A 16564-nucleotide genomic window follows, 5' to 3' on the forward strand; every position below is an offset into this window, starting at 1 on the left:
TGAGGACAACATCCCAGGATGTCTGGACACTGACGAAGAACATGGCCCTGCTGGGACACTTGAACAGTCAACAACTGTCAGCCTCACCTGGCCCACAGCAACTCCACCAAGCCCTTTAGCATCTACATCACAGGCAACCAGTCACCCCCAAACGTGTGTCCTAAGGACTGTGTCATCCATTGTGTGCACCACAGTACAGGTACCTGAGTCTCACCTTGCCACCCCTGACAATGATGGACCTGCCACTACTGGGAGTGGCCAGACTGTGCGAGGGGCACAGGCATTTGGGGCAGTGTGTGTGGGAGGGATGCTGTGGGCCAGAGGATGGGATCTCAAAGGGACACTTCTGACCAGGATACCATCTCCCAAATCGTGGGAGCATACCAAAGTTCCCAATGCATGATGGGCCAAGTTATCACTATGTTGGGGGAAATCCAAAAGCTACAGAGGGACAACCACCAGGATGACATGCAGCAGTGGCAGGCACAAAATGCCCACTTGGCTTCCATTGCAGGACTGCTGAGAGACTTGAATGACACAATGAGTAGGTTTTGTACACAACATCTGGCCCCTTCCACTAGCAATGATACATCAGGACCTTCTACATCTGTGGCTGCTAGTCGAATGGAGGCCCTGCCAGGGGAAGGACATGCCTCAGTCACCCCACCCTCTGTAGCTGAAGAACCCGCCCCCCCACAAACGTAGACGTCCACCCAGACATCCTGCAGGAGCAGATGCCAAGACCAAACCCACTGCCAGGAAGTAAACCTCTCCTGAACTGTTCCCCTTGTGTGCCACAGATATACCCTGATATACCATTTTCCTATGGAGCTCCCAAATGGTGTAGGAGCTACCCTGATGACGTCATCCACCATGACTAAACCTATCCCCCTTTTTGTGTCAGTGTAACATTCTTAGCCACATATGTGTTTTGTTTCTCCACAATAAATCGCACTTAAACACAGGTTCTGTATATGTCTCATTTATCAACCATGTACAATAGTCATGCATGCCAACTCTAGTCTCTTGTCCCACTGTATTGTACACCCACTGTTATGGAGCCCATACATGGACTCCATCAGCAGAAGACTCATTACAATAGGAATGTAACTGGATAGATACCAAATGGGTTGTAAACTATAACTACACACAATCAGTGACAGAAATGCTAACAGCACAAACAGCAGGACTGACAGTAGCATGAGGATGTTATGCTACGGTGTAAAGCAATGCTAAGCTACAAGATATAGAAGATAGTGGCATGTCACTCTTCCAACAAGGCAGGAGCCACACAGATTGGTACTTTGTGTCACCTGGCAAAGCCTTATCATATACCCATACCATAGCCTCCAAATATACATATCCCATGGAACAGACAGAGATCAGTACTGATCTACCTATACCTGGAAACCTTCACTTACATTGGCCACATACCTGTAGGCTTGTCACTCACCTATGTCAGCCCACCTGACCAGCACATTGGTCTGCAAAGTAGGAACACACTGACAGCTAGATGCAAGGTAGAATATATACAACTTTTACCATTGTGCAGGGAGAGGCTATGGTTCCACATTTACACATGAGCCAGACACATATTCAGACACAAATGGCAGCATTAGACAACCTCATGTACTCTACAGGTGACTTTGACAGGAAAACACTTTATCACCCCAGTGTCGTGACAGTCTAACAATGTCAGTCACACTCCACATAATCAACACTCATAGTACCTGTTGATCAGTATAGGGAAAGGTGCGGAAGACATTGTGACGCGAAGGGTTAATTAGCTTGAGCAGTGTAGATGAGCGTGATGCCTGCTGAAACCCCCCGAACAACGTGGAAAAGTTCATGATATTATTTTCAAGCTTGTTTGTGTAGAAGACTCCGTCTCAACCTTGAGAACGAGAGTACAGGGAGAAGATGGAATGAAAACAAAGGCTGAGGAAGGGCAGAGCAGCCAAGTGCTGATAACATAGCTAGAAAATGCCAGGAAGAGATAGAATCCAAGCTTCGAGTTATTTAAGCACTGAATTGTGGGTGAGGGACTTGAAGCTCGCAGATGGAGTTGTGAAAGCTGCCATGGCCCATCGCTGCCTCCCTGTTTTGCTGATCGTGATGCTTGAGGGGGAGAGAGGTCCAAGCAGGCGGTAGAGGGCTTCCCAGCATTTCGTGGACTAAGTTAAGTTCCACACAGGGATGAAAGGCCTTTGTTTCTCTGCTCTATTATGATTGATTATTTATGCTTGCACTGTGTTTATAACCTGAAGTATTCAGCTCGTTTATATTTTGCTTTCTAAACATCGTAGTGTGAGCCTGCTGCAGTAACTGAAACATGCATTTTGGTGTGCAGTAAATCAAAGCTTATCTGAAGTATTCAGCTCGTTTATATTTTGCTTCCTGAACATAGTAGTGTGAGCCTGATGCAGTAATTGAAACATGCATTTTGGTGTGCAGTACATCAAAGCTTTCTGAAGTATTCAACTCATTTATATTTTGCTTCCTGAACATCGTAGTGTGATGCATTTTGGTATACAATTAAACAACACTTATAATTTTCAATGAACTCTTTGCTTATATATATGCATAGATGCTCTTTGTAGTGTACTTATATATAAATAGATGCTTTTCATTGCTATTCTTATTCTACTATTGTTAATGTGCTAAATGACTACATTTACCTGAAATTCTAGTAAAGCTAAATTGTATTTATAATTGGCGTGTGGTCCTTCATTGAGCTTCCTTATTGACTTATACCGAACAGGTGTCAACCAGTCACCTGGATAAGACACCTGTCATCAGCCAAGTCCACTTCTCATGTCTGTCTGCAATTCCCATCTGCTTCTGACACTGGCTGTCGTTTGCCAAGGTTGATCAGCCAAACAGGATCTAGGGAAATCTGATTTTGTAACAGAAAAAGGATGGGACATAGCAGTATACACTCCTCAGTTCAAGGAGGTCATGTCCACAAGTGTAACTTTGCATCTCCTATAACAACACATGATAAAAAGACCTCTCTGTTCTTTTCACAATACAACTTACAGTTTGCAAGCACAACTCACCCCACAGATGATGGAATGAAGGAGGTGACATGCTACCAATCTACTTCAGGTTGCAAATTTGACCCACAACATTGCATCAACTTCACATACCTTTTAGTCAGTTCAAGTACTGATTGATGAGATCTGCCCTGTAGTCTCCTGCTTCATCATCCTCTGGTTCTTCATCACTTGGCAAATCTGCATTTCCACCCACAGGTTCTGCTGGCTCCCCCTCATCTGGGATAAATGGTATCTGTCATCTCAGGGCAAGATTGTGGAGCATGCAGCAGGCAACTATTATTTGACGTACCTTGTTGGGTGAGTAGAGGAGGGCTCCTCCTGATATGTCAAAGCACCTAAATCTTGCCTTCAGGAACCCAAAAGTCAGCTCAAAGACACGCCTTGTCCTCCCGTGGGCCTCCTTATAGCAGACTTCCCCCGGCGTGATTGGGTACCTCACTCGTGTCAACAACCAAGGATCGTTTGGATAGCCAGAGTCACCTGTGAACAAATTGGCAGAACAACACACATATAAATGTGGGACATCAAACATTGTGATGGCAGGACACATACACTGCAAACACACATTCCACTTGTAACTTACCAACCAGTCAGGCTTTCTCTCTGTGAAGTTGTGTCATCAGCAGTGGGACATTGCTCTTCCGCATGATGAAGGTATCATGTACTTATTCAGGATACCTGGCATTGACTTGTGAAATGTACTGGTATGTCAGACACACCACCTAAACGTTGATTGAATAGTAGTTTTTCCTGTTCCTGTATGCCTGTTCATTGGCATGGGGGTGAACCAAGGCTATATGTGTGCCATCTATGGCTCCAGCCACATGTGGAACATGTCCCATATATAAACTTCTGCCTTCACATAGGCCAAATGCGCACGTTGGGGAAACCTGATGTAGCTGTCCAGGTGTTTCAACAATGCACACAGTACATCCCTCAACAGACTGAACATGGGATGAGACAATCCTGCAGTTAGGGCCACAGTATTCTGAAAGCACCCAGTGGCCAGGAAGTGTATTACTGACAAGACTTGAATGATGGGAGGTATGCTACAGGGATTGTGAATGGCATGCATCAGATCTGGCTCTAATTGATCACAAAAATCCATGATAGTAAGATGATTCAGACGATAGGTCTGGATACAATGAGTGTGCAGGTCTACAAGTGGATGGTACACTGGCTGTTGTCGTCCTCTCCTCATGGCTGGGAAACTATGTGAAGAAATCAAAATAAAGTATGTGACATGCAGCATGCAGATATCTTGTAAAATCACTAACACAATCAACACCTATGTGCTGTCTAGGTCGGTTACAAACTCAGATATCTACATTACAGCAGATAGCTATTAACCCGATGACACCCTCATTGGGGCACATTCTCCCACTTAACTACTGAACTACACATACAAATTAATCAGTTATTGTGCATGGTTGTCACTCTAACTGATATGACATGTCTTACACAGATTGTTGCACATCATCTACGTTTCCTAGAAACCATTTGAACATCCAAGTTGGTGTACATTGCTAACACCACATGTCCTCCTGTAGCACAGTATTTACCGCACAAATGCACAAGTTGACAACTAAACATAAAGGCAGTTCTTTCAGTTGTACTGCATGATATGGGGCATAGTGAATGAGGCAGATGATCAAACTCTTCCATACATGTAATGTGCTTAAAATGGCAGCCGTATGACCTTATGACCTACTGTACTGGACACATGGAAGTGACCTAAGTCTGCTGGCGGAAGTTGTCATGGTAGTAGGCAGCCACAACCTTCGTGGAAGTTGCCATTAGAAGACATTGCTGCCTTTGGCGGACTTGGGCCAATGGGGATGTCTGCTGGCAGTGACCGTACTGTACGTGGCGGACATGACCGCCATCTTCTGCAGTATTGCTCACTTGACTCCTGACTGCCGCCAGCAATACCTCCACTACCTGAGCTCCTGTTTACTGCCTCTGCAAGCTATCATGCCAATTCCTGAAGGAGATAGGGCCCCAGCCTTCACCCCTGAGGTGCTGGAGAAGCTCGTGGAGGAGGTCCTGCCCTGTGTATGGGTGAGTCCAATACCTATATGTGGTAGGTGTGGTGAATGATGGTGTTTCTGAATTTTTACATAGTGAAGGAGTTGATGCATGCAGATGATAATCTGTAAATGAGTGTGAGTTGAGAGGATGGGAATGTTTGCCTACTTGCTGTCACTGATGTGTACTGTCAACTACTATTGGTATGGTGCATGTGGACATGACTTTTTCCTTGCTTTTGTCATCCATGCAGGTCAACATCCATCAGAAGAAGGGAATTTTGCATGCCAAGCAAGTGCAGCCCCTGAGGGTCCACAGCCGGCAGAGCACCCACTGTAGGGAGTGGGTGGAGGACCTGAAACTCTGGGCCTGGAAGACTGCAGAGGCCCAGATGGGGATGACCTCTCAATGAGGGAGGGGTACCTGTCAGACTATGACCCCCACAATGGCTTTCATTTTGGCGGTGGCCTACCCTGAGGTGGATGGGCATTTGAGGGCAGCACAGCAGCCACAAGGGGGTACGTACTGACAGAACTCATGTACTTGCCTCTGATAGCTTAGTGTATGATGTCTGAGTATTGCAGCTGTGACGATGTGGTATATGCTACCGGTATGGTGACTACTAGGAAGACATGGTACTACAGTTGCCAACATACAAACACAGATGTGGCCAGAGACTGTGTAAGGGAACATGTTAATCAGCATTGTCTACTAAATAGTATGATTGCATGTAGAAATGCACATGTGACTGAGTCATATGTGTGACTTTACTCAGCCATACATGTTTGTAACCAGCTCTGTCACCCTTCCCACCTAGTGTTCCCAAGTCCATTTACCCATATGGTGAGTTGTATAGCTCTTTGGTGCCTGACCACTCCTATTCCATTGGAACTGCTCTATGTGCAACATTGAGTCTGACAGATGAGTATCAGGGTCAAGTAATCCTCTGTCCTGAAATAATTGGACACTTCATGTGAGGCTGTTATTCAAACCAGGCTTTTGGTATGGCCAACTTACAACACTCCCCATGAGGTTTGGGGAGTTGTCCCCATTGTCATGTCAGAATCATAAATTGGGAAATGTGAAGTTCGATAAGGGTGGACATCTTACATTACGGAACATATGGTGAAAATAAGACATTGATATTTCATGGTATGACATTGATATGTGTACAAATACCTTTCTTCCTAATTAATTTGGTTGAGAGAAGGTAAGTGGCTAAGCTGCTGACCCTTTAGCCCATGTGTAATGTCCATGCTACACAGGCCAATCACATACCCATATGAGTGCAACATATGGAATTTGCTGCCTACATCATGTCTCAATTGATATTTTCGTGCCTGACTTGATATAGTAGCCTCTATTTTCCCAGATAAATCTTTGCAAATCTAAGGCTGTTTGGACAGTTTTGGTTATGGCTATGCTCATTTCTGCCTGACTTTATGGTGTAGCAGATGTTTTATTTCACATACACCTCTTGGTGTTGCAGGATATGTTGTCATTCAGTTAGGTTGCCTATGTGACAATGTATCTGATTAGTGGCTGCAGAAACTCCTAATGAATCTTTTCCTAGTATTTATTTAGATGTTTCAATGACATGCTATGTCATTTTGTGATGCACACAGTATGGGAATGCCACATGCAGTGTACTCATCTGAGGTTTTTGCCACTGTGTAAGTTGTGTACAGAATGATCAGATAGGCATGTGATTGAAAAGCAACATGCTGTGTCATATTTGAAGTGAGATGAGCTTACTTTCTTTGAACATGAGTTTTGGTGATGGACTGTGCAGGTGTAGAGTAGAAATAGGCATGATATTGTGTTCCCAGTCAACTGCATTTCCTTAGACTGATGTAATGATGGACAGTGATGATCTGTATGGGGATAGGTTGTTGATGTAGCCAATCCATCTTGTGCATGATGCTTTTGAGTTACATTTGATTTGATGAGATGGTGAAGTAGTGGTCAGATGGTTGGCCTATATTGTGAGTGAGACTATTGTCATATAGGAAAGTCGAAGTATCTTGTTGTGACATGATGTAGACTCTGAATGGTTTCTAACTGGAGCTTTATTAACAAGAGATGTTTTGTAACAGTTGTGCATGTTGTAATGTATATATGTGTGAACAATGTGATGACCCTTTCTCTCTCTCTCGCTTGCTCTCTTTCTGTGCATCAGGATTGGCAGGAAAAGGAGACGGGGCACAGCCGAGTGGGAAGTGGCTGGCCACGGGACCCAGAGTGCTGAGACCACCGACAATGAGGGACCCAGTGGCCCGGAGGGCGAGGGGAGTGCCACAGGCAAGACAGGATCCAGTTCTTCATCATCGGAATCCCTCTCCAGTGGACACTCCCTGGCGGTGGCAGACCCAACTGGGACCACCCCAGCACCATCTCTGTCTGCCACCTCCCTTACTATCACCACCCTCCCTGTAGCTCCCCACCCCGTTGGCCGTGCCCGCTCACCCAAGAGGGTGGGGTGTAGCCCCCAAGAGGGTGGGCCCCTCCTTTGCTGCAGGGACCTTTGCCCCTGCCAGTCCTGCTGCCCTCAGTGAGGAAGCTATTGACCTCCTGAGGTCCATCTCTGTGGGCCAGGCGAACATCGTGAATGCCATTTAGGGACTGGCAACTCAAGTCCAACAGAGTAATGCTTTTCTGTAGGGCCTACACAGATCATTTCAGGCTGTGGCCTCCACACTGACAGCAGACAGTCACCCTTTGTCTTCTATCCCCCTCCACCTTCCTCCTCCCAATCCCAAACTCCTCTTCCCTAACGCAGCCAAAGCACACAGACAGACAAGCATGCATCCACGTCAACATCCATGGGTAGCTCAGTCAAACACAAGCACCACAAGACACACCACCGACATGCACACAAGCAGCATACACCTGCACTCACATCAACAGTCACTACCTGCCCTGACACTCCCACCACCCCAAGCATCACATACACAACACCTGACATGCCTGCAGACACCACACCGACATTCACAGATCCAGCCACTACACCTATCTTACCCACAGACAGTACCACAGCAGACCCGCAGACATCCACCCCAATCACCAGACCCACAGCCATTACAACCACTGACACTCTTACATGCAGCACATCCACCTTACCTGCAGTCACCACCCCAACAGACAGTCACCCACCCACCACGGCATCCCCCAGCACCTCCACTCCCCATCAGTCCCATACACATAAATGTCCTCACTCACCCACCCAACAGTGAGCTCCCACCCACAAGCATATCTCCATATTTGGAACAACCTGTTGTTGGGTCGACGTTACCAATTTGTCCTGGATATCTTTTCTTGGGGCATTTTAGAAAATGGATGACATTATTTGTGTGTAAATGGTGCTTGTGCCACCTGTTTTGTCTGGCCAGCATGTGAGGTTGTGTGCAGTGCATTTGTCCCCCAGTGATGGGTGTGTGTTGTGTGATGAGCATGTGTATGTTGGGGACATGTTGTTGTCATGGTATTGAGTGGTGTTAGCGTTGACATGCGTTTTTTGCAGTATTGTGTACCTTTATGTGGTTTTACTGTGTGGGTGTGTGGTGAATGGTATGTCAGATACATTGTTATATGTGTTTGCTGGGTATGTTGAATGCTGCTTTGTATGGTTCTGTGATAGTGTGTTTTCGTTCCCTGTTGGTGGTACGCTGTGTTGCATGTGTGATTTGTCAATGGGTAGTGTGCATTGTGGATGCTTGCCAGTGCTTTGCTGGTTTACTGTGTTTGGCAGTGCTGTGCTTCTGGGAGTAGGTGTGTATTTTTGACGTGTGTGTTATGGCCGTAATGTGTGTTCTGTATGTGGCTGTCTGTGAGTATGCATGTCAGTGTCAGGTTATGTGTGTCGCCCTCGCCACCCATTCACGATTGGTATGTTGTGTGTGCGTACGTACATTGACAATTTGCAACAGTGACAGGTAGGTGTGTGTACTCACAGTTGCTGTCGTTGTCTTTGGCCGGTGTCTCTGGGCAAGCAGGAGCATCGGGAAGACGTGTAGTTGAGGTTCCATGGCCGCTCCGGACGAGTCTGGTTTCCTGAAGGTGAGTGTCTCCTTTGGTTGGTTTCCACCTGGGTTTCCGTGGTGGTGCAACTGTGGCAGAAACCTTGGTGGATTGCAACCTTGCAATCTGTCAATCGGAAACATGGTCTCCACCGGCCTGCAGGTGTCTACCATCGTCCGTGGTGGCTAGACTGCACTGGCAGTGCCGGCGGTGCTTTGGCTGTGTTCTTTTGGGAAATTTTCCATGGTCATAATGTGACGGTCTTCTCCGCTAGCCTTCTGGCAGTGCGACCGCCAACATGGCGTTCCTGGGACCGCCAACGTAGCGATGAGGCCCTTAATGCTTACAACTTTTGTGTTTGTTTTGAATAGGGTTTGGGCTCTACAGAGGTTCAGATGCATGTTCTTATTTTTAGGTTTTTATTTTAGGTTGCATGTATTCAGATCTGTATCAGGGATGTATAAAACATGTTTTTATTTAGTATTGGTTTATATTTGTTTTTGACATTGTGGAAAAAGGGTGCTTTACGCTACAGCTTTTTAGTTCTTAAGAGTCTGTAAACTTACTTTTTGCAAAGGATGCAGTTGTTTTCCTCATGTAGATGGATAGTATAATTGCTAAGGCACTTCCACTCGTCAAAGTCACATTCTCCTTTGAAGTGGGCCCGTTACGCAGTAGTTTGGATTTTTTGTGTTCTGTATTTATTATTTTTTTAATTAGTCCTATTTCTTAACTATTTTGGTTTTAAGTATGATTGTTTTAAGTTCTAACTAGGTCTGTTTTGGTTTTACCGCATATGAAAGATATTTATTATTTTGAAATGCTTTATATATAATATTTTATTGACTCTACTATTTATTTTGTGCTTTAGGGTATTATTCTACACTTGAGGTGTACTTTTTAATCATGTTTATGATATTATAGGAAGCTATATGTTTGCTAATGAAATTATTGCTGTTTTACATTTGTTTCATTGTGTTATCAATAATTTTACATTCTATATTTTTGTTTTCAATATTGTTTATTTTACAAAAAATTTATTAACTTTTTTTTTTAAGTTGATATTCTTGTTTTTGAAAATGTGTTTAAAAAAGTTGGTATTATTGTCAACAAAAAATATTTTGTAGTATGATATTTTTGTATTCCAGGTTTCATCATACAATATTTTGGGTCTCATTTTGAGTTTGGCCAAACTCCCAACAGGGTGGCTGGCGCCTTCGTGGCGACCTCCGCGCTGGAGTTATTAGAGGTTTCCAGCTAGGTCGGCGGGCGGAAACCTCAGTTTCCACCCACCGGCCTAGTGGTAAACAGGCTACAGCCATGTGTCCGGCTTGTAATCGAGCCAGCGGCAATGCTGTAGCCAGCAGGGTGCACCAGCACCCTCGCAATGATCACTGTCTGCAAAGCAGTCAGTGATCATTGCGAGGGTGCTAGGCAGGTGGGCCCCTGCACTGCCCATGGCCCTGTGGCCCCCCGCAGCAGCGATGCATGCAACGCCACCGCCAGGCCACTGGAATCATGGATCCTGGAAGAGCTGGCGGTTCTCTGGCAGTCTGACCGCCAGAGTTGTAATGTGGCAGTCGGCCCGCCACATCAGCGGTGGTCCTGACCACCACCGCGAGTGTGGCGGTCTCTAGACCGCCACACTCGTAATGAGACCCTTTATCCGGCTAAAAGGGGCCCAGTGAGTCTAGGTCACTTTTGGGGCAGAAAGCACCTTTTTCAGAAAGGGCTTGAGGGGTCCTCATACCCCTCAAGCGGAGTTGGAATGAATGTTGAGAAATGTGGCAGGGATAGATGGCCTGGCCTGATTCATCAGTGTTTAGATGAGCATTAGTTTGATTGTGGCCCAGTTTCTCATATTTCAGTTGTTGGAGGCAGCTTTATACAGTATTTATCAACATGTCAGACAATATTACTACAATTAAATAATGCTCAGTCTGTTTTCCATTCCCACACAGGGGGTTCAGGTTGTACAAGAAGAGGGTACTTTGGTCACTGTGATATGGTGAAGGAAGCAAAAACAATTGTTTAGGAGTATCAACAGGAAGGACTTTATTTAAATACTTTCACTGTCTTGTAACAAGGATCTTGGGATGCTCCTCTGTTTATCTTCCATTCTTTTCTGGTGTAGGGGCTTTCCTCCTGTGGAACTGGATGCCTCGGACAGGAACACACAGAGACAACTGGTAAGTGTTAGAAATGGGGTCTTTGGTTGACAGTCAGGTTACCCCCTGTTCAAGCAAGGACCTTCACTCTAGTCAGGGTAAAATAGGATCACCCTCAGATAACCCCTGCTTAGCCCCTTGGTAGCTTGGCAGAGCAGTAGGCTTAACTTCAGAGTGCTAGGTGTAAAGTATTTGTACCAACACACACAGTAACTTAATGAAAACACTACAAAATGACACAACACAGGTTTGGAAAAATAGGAAATATTTATCTTAACAAAACAAGACCAAAACAACAAAAATCCGACATACACAAGTCAAGTTATGAATTTTTTAAGATTGAACTAAAAAATAGCGCTTAGAAACATAAAATGCTTTGATGAGGCGTTAACACGGCATCGTAACGGAGTCATTCCCGACAATCCGACACCAGCGGCGCCGGACACGGAGTCGCGCAGACCCCCACGTACACTGTCTTGGTAAAGAAATGAAAACGAGCCGATGCGCGAAGTTGGGGATCACAGCGTATGTGTGAAACGTTGAATCCGTGCACTTCGAGTGGCGTCGGTCACAACGTGGTGCAGTGACTTCCACGGAGTCGTGGACTTCGCCGGGGCTGCAGCGATGTCGGGCCTGCAAAGGTCGTCGCGTTCCAGCGAAGATCACGGAGTCAGGTGCAGGCGGCGTCACCGGATTCATCAGCAGCGTCGGTCCAAAGTCGTCCGAAGTTGATTTCCTTGAATTTCCACCAGATTTCCTTTCAAGGGCCCAGGGACTGGATAGGGCACCACTTGTCAGAGCAGGAGTCTCTCCAGAGACTCCAGGTGCTGGCTGAGAGAAGTCTTTGCTGTCCCTGAGACTTCAAACAACAGGAGGCAAGCTCTAAATCGAGCCCTTGGGGATTTCTTTTCAAGATGGAAGGCACACAAAGTCCAGTCTTTGCCCTCTTACTCTCGCAGAAGCAGCAACTGCAGGATAGCTCCACAAAGCACAGTCACAGGCAGGGCAGCTCTTCTTCCTTAGCTCTTCAACTCTTCCCCAGGCAGAGTTTCCTCTTGTTTCCAGAAATGTTCTAAAGTCTGTGGTTTTGAGTGCCATTCTTATCCCCAATTTCTCCTTTGAAGTAGGCCTACTTCAAAGCAAAGTCTCTTGTGAATGTGAAATCCTGCCTTGCCCAGGCCAGGCCCCAGACACTCACAAGGGGGTTGGAGACTGCATTGTGTGAGGGCAGGCACAACTCTTTCAGGTGTGAGTGACCACTCACCCCCCTCCTAGCACAGATGGCTCATCAGGATATGCAGGCTACACCCCAGCTCCCTTTGTGTCACTGTCTAGTGTGAGGTGCAACCAGCCCAACTGTCAAACTGACCCAGACAGGGAATCCACAAACAGGCAGAGTCTCAGAACCGGTATAAGCAAGAAAATTTTCACTTTCTAAAAGTGGTGTTTTCAAACACACAGGGGGTCATTCCAACCCTGGCGGTCGGTGTAAAAGCGGCGGCCAACCCGCAAACAGGCAGGCGGCCCAAAAAATGGAATTCCGACCCTGGCGGGAACCGCCAACACAGCCCGCCACTTTAACACTCCGACCGCCACGGCGGTACAGACAAGCAGCGCGGCGGTCACCGCCAACAGACAGGCGGCAGACAATGTACCGCCCACCCTATCACAACTCACCAATCCGCCATTTTTTCCGGGGCGGGAGCCCCGCCGATAAAAACATTGCGGAAACAGACTTCGAACGGGAAAACGCTCACCTCTACACACTCCACGAGGAATCTGGACAGCATGGAACCCGAACTACACATCCTACCAGCTATTGTCTACCTGCTCCTCTACCAGGAGCACGAACGCCGGCGCAGAAGACAACGGTGAGTACTGCACCTACGACACAGGGGAGGGGGGAGGCAAAAAATTACGGGGACACACATACGCCACACACCCACCCCCACCCTCACCCACTACAACACACACATCAATGCAGAGCAACAAGTCAGAGTGACACCCCCCAACCCCCCGGAAGAATGCAAAGACAAAATAACATGATCATTAAAAATGAAGTATATTATAACATAATTGAAGTTAAGTGAAATATGAAATATATAAATAAAATATATTACATCATGAACAATATATACATAGGTCAAAAGTCCGGGCCATATTGGCTATCATCCATTGTTCGTGGGCCAATGGGCCTAAACACATGGGCAAAGCCCACACACGAGACCCGATTCCATTGGAGAGAACACTGCAGGGGCATCAGATAGTAAAACTACAGGCACCTCAGGGGGAAGGAAAGAGGGGCACCTCAGCCAGTTGAGTCCACGACGCCAGATCCACAAGGGGCCTCCATGCCCACTGTACCATCCTGGGGAGTGCAAAGCCACAGTCTCACAAGTCTCTACAGTGGGTGGCTTGCCCACTGATCCATCCTGGGGAGTGCAAAGCCACAGTCCATCAAGTGGATTACAGACTCCACTGGTTCTGGAGGAGGCATGGTGCCCAGAGTGCTTCGTGAAGCCCTGGCCGACACAGATCCGGCCCTGCCAATGGGCCAGCGGTGTTTGAGATGAAGGGCCCAGCGGAGCGGTGCCTGAGATGAAGGGCCCAGCGGAGCGGTGCTTGACAGGAAGGGCCCAGCGGAGCGGTGCTTGACATGAAGGGCCCAGCGGAGCGGTGCTTGATATGAAGGGCCCAGCGGAGCGGTGCTTGAGATGAAGGGCCCAGCGGAGCGGTGCTTGACAGGAAGGGCCCAGTTCGGCGGTGCTTGTCACGGCGGGGCCCTGTTCAGCGGTGCTTGTCACGGCGGGGCCCTGTTCAGCGGTGCTTGTCACGGCGGGGCCCTGTTCAGCGGTGCTTGTCTTGAAGGGCCCAGTTCTGCGGTGCTTGTCACGGCGGGGCCCTGTTCGGCGGTGCTTGTCACAGCGGGCCCTGTTCAGTGGTGCTTGTCACGGCGGGGCCCTGTTCAGCGGTGCTTGTCACGGCGGGGCCCTGTTCAGCGGCGCTTGTCACGGCGGGGCCCTGTTCAGCGGTGCTTGTCACGGCGGGGCCCTGTTCAGCGGTGCTTGTCTTGAAGGGCCCAGTTCGGCGGTGCTTGTCACGGCGGGGCCCTGTTCGGCGGTGCTTGTCACGGCGGGGCCCTGTTCAGCAGTGCTTGTCACAGCGGGGCCCTGTTCAGCAGTGCTTGTCACGGCGGGGCCCTGTTCGGCGGTGCTTGACATGTGTTCCCAGGGAACCAGATCGGGCCAATATTTTCCGCTCAGTCGCCATCCGACCTTTCGCTTGCGGGGCCCTCCTGTGCTGGAGTCCTGGGCCCGTGGGTGTCCTCCTTCACACCCGAAATGGGGCTGGTGGGGCCCTCCTAGGCAGCTCGCCTGCTGCCGGAAATGTCCGCCCTGCTGCCCTGGCCCTCCTTCGCCGATTCTCTGGGACCCTTGCCTCCCTTTGTGGATGTGCCAGGTGACGGTACCAGGGTAGTGCCTTTGGGGGCTGCCGTCTCTGGCCTCTCGCGCCGGCCCTTCCCTTTTTTAGTTTTTTTCCCAGGGGGTGGGCTGGCTGTCCCCTTGCTGCTGGCCGATGTTGCTGCCCTAGAAGCTGGTGGACTCCAATAGCCCTGGACTATGGTCCTTGTAGGTGCAGGGCTTGTGGTGGCTGAGGTGCTGTTTGGACTCTTACGAGATGGGGGGGTGGGTCAGGTGATGCAAAGAGGTTAATTTTGGAGAGGAAAAACTTTTTAGGAGCAGTGGGAAGGGTAGGTGCAGTGGGTATGGGAGTGGAGGAAGAGGATGTGGTTGTAGGAGAGTCAAGTGTGCTGTCTTTGGGTGCAGGTGCTTGTGATGGAGGCTGTCGTGAGGTGGATGGCTGTTGGGTGGGTGGCTGCCTGCGTTTGTGTGGTTTGGAAGAGGGGGTGACAGACACACTGGGAGAGGACACAGGGGACGTGTAAATGGCAGTGGGGGTGGTGACTGCACGTGTGCAGAGTGTTCTGGTGGGTGTGCTGGTGATGGACGTACTGGCTGATGGTGGTGTGCATGCAGGTGTGAGTGGAAACATCACAGGGAGGGAGGAGGGAGACGAGGAAGAGGGGGACACAGAGGAGGCAGTGGCTGTTGGCATGTCTGCATGTGGATGTTGCATGTGTGAATGCTTGTGTGATCTGTGGTGCTTATGTCTGGATGAGCTGCCCTTGGGTGTTGATGTGTGTGCAGGCTGGTCTGTAGGTGTGGCTGGGATAGGCAGAGGAACAGGGGAGTGGGACTGGGATGAGGAAATTGGAGGGGGGAGGCAGGAGACAGGGACAATGGCTGCCGTCAGTGCTGAGGCCAGAGCGTTGAACGATCGCTGATGGGCAGCCTGACCCGAATGAATGCCCTCCAGGTATGCATTGCTCCGGTGCACCTCCCTTTCTACACCCTGGATGGCATTCAAAAGGTTAGACTGCCCAACAATGAGCGTCTGGAGGAGGTCAATGATCTCCTCACTGAGGGCAGCAGGGGTAACTGGGGCAGGGCCTGAGGTGCCTGGGGCGAAGGAGATGCCCGCCTTCCTGGCCGAGCGGGCACGGGGCGAACGCTGAGGGGCTGCTTGGAGGGCGGAGCTGGTGCGCGGGGTGGCGGCTGTACCTGTTGTAGCGGTGGGCACGGATGTTGCCGCCACCACAAGGGAGCTCCCTTTCCGAGGACGTGTCTGTGTCGCTGACGTCTCCACGGGTCCCCGTTGTGGAGCTCCCCTCGCCCTCCTTCTCACTAGTGTACTCAGAGTCGGTTGCATGGCCCTCCGGGGCCATGTGAGATGCAGCTCCCTCGTGCTCCGATGCCACTTCTCCTCCGCCTGATGATGCTAATGCACACATGAACAGGAAGACCACAAAAAAGGGGGGGGAAAGAAAAAATGACATGTTGAGTGCATGCATTGGCGACACCGTTGGCGGAGAGGACAGACACAGAAGCCCCCTGCACTACGCCGCGCACTCGGTGTACACTACTCAATTATTGTGACTTGGCCTACAAGCCTATGGACGACAACTGCACACATAGGTGACCCAGGGCCATGGATAGCTGTACTTAGCACCCTACAGAGGTGGGGGGCGGGGGCACAGGGCCATGCCTTACGGAGGGGACCAGTCTACAGAATTCGCCCTGGCCTAGAGATACCCATAGCCCTCCTCCCACACCCAGACACCTCCACTGTGCGCTAACATAGCAGAATGTGCTGGTACTCACCCCCTTGTGGCTGCTGTGATGTCCTCACGCGCCCATCCAAATCGGGGTAGGCCACCGCCAGGATCCGGGA

This window comes from Pleurodeles waltl, chromosome 1_1, assembly GCF_031143425.1.
Source record: "Pleurodeles waltl isolate 20211129_DDA chromosome 1_1, aPleWal1.hap1.20221129, whole genome shotgun sequence".
Classification (NCBI taxonomy): Eukaryota; Metazoa; Chordata; class Amphibia; order Caudata; family Salamandridae; genus Pleurodeles; species Pleurodeles waltl.